This window comes from Panthera pardus, unplaced genomic scaffold (assembly GCF_024362965.1).
Source record: "Panthera pardus isolate Hobbes unplaced genomic scaffold, ASM2436296v1 HiC_scaffold_25, whole genome shotgun sequence".
Taxonomy (NCBI): Eukaryota; Metazoa; Chordata; class Mammalia; order Carnivora; family Felidae; genus Panthera; species Panthera pardus.
The window spans coordinates 12403288-12407628 of NW_026526821.1; the positions used below are offsets into that span (position 1 = coordinate 12403288).

At 47.0% G+C, this 4341-nt stretch overlaps 1 long non-coding RNA gene and 3 other non-coding genes across 5 annotated transcripts; all 4 read right to left on the minus strand.

The window, feature by feature from the left end:
• Positions 1-635: 635 nt before the first annotated feature.
• On the minus strand, positions 636-4194 carry LOC109272305 (uncharacterized). Of its 2 annotated transcripts, XR_002082400.2 has the most exons (6): positions 4061-4194; positions 3612-3723; positions 2694-2761; positions 1902-1956; positions 1371-1449; positions 636-881 (listed from the first exon to the last, which is right to left on the minus strand). It is a non-coding gene; the product is annotated as an uncharacterized LOC109272305 (long non-coding RNA). The 2 variants fall into 2 exon arrangements; XR_002082399.2 differs by lacking the exon at positions 2694-2761 and having other exon boundaries at positions 704-881.
• On the minus strand, positions 1578-1671 carry LOC128773582 (small nucleolar SNORD12/SNORD106). Its single transcript, XR_008417945.1, has one exon. It is a non-coding gene; the product is annotated as a small nucleolar SNORD12/SNORD106 (small nucleolar RNA).
• Positions 2030-2120, minus strand: LOC128773581 (small nucleolar SNORD12/SNORD106). Its single transcript, XR_008417944.1, has one exon. It is a non-coding gene; the product is annotated as a small nucleolar SNORD12/SNORD106 (small nucleolar RNA).
• LOC128773580 (small nucleolar SNORD12/SNORD106) lies at positions 3797-3887 on the minus strand. The gene has a single exon (XR_008417943.1). It is a non-coding gene; the product is annotated as a small nucleolar SNORD12/SNORD106 (small nucleolar RNA).
• Positions 4195-4341: the final 147 nt, after the last annotated feature.

Below are 4341 nucleotides of genomic sequence, written 5' to 3' on the forward strand. Positions count from 1 at the left end.
AGAAATTCAGGAAGGTCAGCTGGCTGAATTCAGAGACAATCTTAGAATTTGTCTGGGGAAGGATCTGCTCCCCAATTCAGTCCGTGGCTGGAGTCCACCTCGTTGCATAGATGTTTCACAGGAGAGCTTGCTTCAACAAAGCAAGCAAGCCGAAGACAGATATGAAGGGAACTAGCCAGAGAATTAGCAAATCAGGAATCTAATCTCCAGTGACCTGCCCTCTTCTGTGGTTTTCTAGTCACTGGAATCACTAGGTCCAACACACTCAAGGAGAGGTGATCACCGGAGTCAATACCAAGAGCTAGCTTATAAGGCACAATATAAATGGCCCCGTGTGGAATGCCATCTTTCTCAGGTTAGACTCTTAGGACATATGTTACAATTATTGGGCAAGGGGAAGAAACACTAGGAGGAGATAAAGGAGAAGGAAAATTGGCCAGTCTGGTATTTTCCAAATCAAGTATAGCCCCAATCCCATTTACTAATCTCATTAAGTCACCTATAAAGCAAAGAATCTACTTGTCCAAGTTTGGGATCTGCCCTCCATTTGCTCTGTCCCTGGAGTTTGACCCCTGTAGACATTTTGTTAATTACCCCTGGGTTCAAGGTTTATCTGTTAACCAACTATAAGAGCATTTTTATTTGAAGAATTTTATTTTCTTACTCCAGATTGGGAAGATACAAGTTAGCAATTTTACCACAGTTCAACAATAATTCTTTGTTCTTCAAAATGCACACAAGGCCCCTAGACAGTCTTCAGGTTACACAAAAGCCTTGTGAGACTGATTCATCCAGAACTATTAATTATCCTTTCTCAGAAAAGCACAAGGTCAAGGCCAATCTTTTTCGAGGCTTGTATTCAAACTGCAGTTGAGAAAGTCCTTAAAAAAAAAAAAAAGATTACAATCAGTAATACTGACATGTAATTCTGATATACAATGCTCCTTGTTTAGGATATGAGACATCTGGTTAAGACTTCAGGAACTAGGTGGATGTACAAATAAGTACCAAACATTCTAGAAGCAAGCTGCCATGTTCAAGAGGAGGTCCATGTAGCAAGGATTTTCTTACAAAAAAGAATCCCAATTGAAACATGACCTGCAGCTTCCTGCTTTTTTGTATTTTCTGCCAAGACAGACAGAATTAACTTCATTTTTTCCCTTCTTCCAAGACCTAGCAGTACCAATAGGTTAACAGTCTTCCTCAATTCTCCCCTCCTGTTTTATACACCCACTTGGGAAATGGGTTCCTAGGTTATTCCCTAGCGGGCAAATGCAACACCACTATTGGGGGGGGGGGGGGGGGGGGAGAAGCACATTTAACCATCTTACAAGGGGACTGACAAATAATGCCATTTGCAGAAACCTCACCTGTTATGGGACAGACTGAAACAAGCAGATCAGTCTACATCAATCGACTTACTGCCCTGTGCCTCACAGGGCTGCGGACCTGTAAGAAATTAGCAGATAAAACCAAGATAAAGGACCCAATTCCTGGGAGGAAAAAAGCAGATCAAGCTCAAACCCCACTAAAAACAAAACCCACATAGAGGGATAGAGATAGAAGTTATCTCTGGGGCCAAAGCATCAGACAAAACACTGGCTAATGGTTCAGTTAGATCAACAGGGTCGATCTGATGGGGAAAAAAGTTAGGTCATCAGCTGCAATGGCCAAATTTGAGTTAGAACAGAACACGAAGAGGACAATCCCCACATTTAAAACTAAAGTGAAAGCAGGGGTGCCTGGATGGCTCAGTTGGAAGAGTATGCAACTCGATTTCAGTGTCCCGAGTTTGAGCTGCATGCTGGGTGTAGAGATCACTTACAATTTAAAAGAAAAGCAGTTACTACCTCTCCCTTCTCCAGATCCTGTGTCTACTCAGCCACGTGGACATCACTTACCAAGCCCTTCCCACTCCTGGTCCACTTGGAAGCCTGCTTTCTGCCAACAGTAAATCTGAGATGAAAAAAAACAGGAGGTCCCAATCAGCTAGATGCCCAAGGGTGTGGGGAATAGAGGAGCTGCTCCAACTGGCATATCAGACAAAAACTGGCTTAGAAAAGTTAGATCAACATGGTCGATCTGTTGGGGAAAAAAGTTCAGTCATCATATATGCCAGTAGGGAGCTCTTGTTCTCGCAGAAAAAGGACTGAACAAGGAATATTTGCTTGATCTACTTCTAACACCTGCATACTCAACGTTTGAGCACACCTGTATTCTGTTGGCAGTAACAACTAAGACACCCCTGCTTTCTGAGGGTGTACTTACAGAAACACTCTGGGACTGCAAGTTTTAAGAAAAATCTGTCCCCCCAGTTAAGTCCTGCCCTTAAGAGGTCATTCCTGGACTCAAGTGAATTTAAAGGGTACACAGCGCAAGATTAGCTTGAGCGTCTAGGTCAACACACTTCGCTTTTCTTTAAAAATAAAAAAAAACCCTGGGGCGCCTGGGTGGCTCAGTCGGTTAAGCGTCCGACTTCGGCTCAGGTCACGATCTCGCGGTCCGTGAGTTCGAGCCCCGCGTCGGGCTCTGGGCTGATGGCTCGGAGCCTGGAGCCTGCTTCCGATTCTGTGTCTCCCTCTCTCTCTGCCCCTCCCCCGTTCATGCTCTGTCTCTCTCTGTCTCAAAAATAAATAAAACGTTAAAAAAAAAAAATTAAAAAAAAAAAAAATTAAATAAAAAAAAATCCTTACGTGGGGCATCGATCTGGCTGGCTGGGTTGGTGGAGCATGTGACTCGATCTTGGAGTCGGGAATCCAAGCTACACAAAGGGTGTAGAGACTTAGAATTTTCAAGTCTCTCATAACTACACCCCACCCCCGCACCGCCTCCTGCCAGTCTCTCCCTTGCAGTGTATTCCATCTCCCTTGTTCTGAACTTTTACCACCAGCACACACAGCCTCGGCCTCCACCGCACCAGGCTGCCCCATACTCGTGTTATCCGTCCACTTGGAAATTTAAGTGCACACAACAGTGTATCACAAAAACGAAAACCAAAAAACCCACATCACATGTGAAGAAATGGGACCCAAAAACGTGCTTTCAGGAGCACTAAGGCATTTAACAATGAGCTAGGGGCCCCGGGGTGGCTCAGTCAGGATTCTCTTACCCCCTCTCTCTTGGTCTCACCTCCGCTCCCACGTACTCTCAAAATAAGCCTTAAAAAACTAGCATCTATTCACCTTAAAGAGATCATTTAAGGTCGGAATGTCTGGGTGGCTCAGTCAGTTGAGCCTCTTAACTCCTGATTTCTGCTCAGGCCATGATCTTACAATTCATGAGATCAAGTCGCTCATCTGGCTCTGCACTCAGGGGATTGCTCTCTCAAAATAAACATTAAAGAAGACAGAGAGAGGCACCTGGGTGGCTCAGTCCATTGAGCATCCTACTTTGGCTCAGGTCACGACTCAGTTCGCGAGTTCCAGTCCCGCATGGGGCTCACTGCAATGGGCGCCGAGCCCGCTCCAGATCCTGTCTTCTCTGTTGCTCCTCCCCCACTCACGCTGTCAAAAATTAAGATCTTCATTTCTTTCCCCCCAAGTCTGCTTAGCAGGTGAAAAGGCTCCCCACAGCACGCATTTCCTACAATAGGCCAGGAGACCTATGCTTACCCCAAGTCAGGAGACCGAAGGCTGGAGACGTCTACGTGGGGGTCTCTTGGAGGCCCAGCAGCGAGTGCCTCCCTCCTCCAAGATCCATTCGGTACCCTCTGATCGCGCTAACCTGCGAACCAAAAAAGGGGCATCAATCGCCATCCTTCCCACGGTTGGAAAAGAACATGGCCGGGCCTCGTGAGGCTGGTGTATCAGAACTAACTGGCAAGTGTTCAAAGACATCACCATTGTCGATCTGATGGGGAAAAAAGCGAAGTCATCATTTACACCAGCCAAGGACTCCTCAGGTCCGCAGGCAGGCGCGGATTTTTCCCAGTTTAAACTCGTCTCCTCAAAGCCTTAAGGCCCATTTAAGGTCAGTAGAGAGAGACCGGGCAGGGGCGACAGCAAAGAGGGAAAAGGAGGAACAGAGATCTCGAAGAGAAAACAACAGGATCTCCACTCACCACACACAGTAGCAAACCCGAGTTTCCGGGCCCAGACTTCATCGGATGGGTCGGATGAGGTACGACCCAACACGAGATAGAAGAAGCAGGGCCAAAGACGCAAAGGAACGAGAAACGCCCTAGACCTCTCTTATATAACCAGAGGAGGCTCTCGCGCCTGCGCACTGTGCCGGTGGCACTTCCCGTTCCCTCCCGCGCCACGCGGGGCTCTCTGGGAAATGTAGTCTCGGAGTCGCCGGGGCGAAGGCTATCTTATGGTTGTCAAGGCCGCCCTAGCCCCG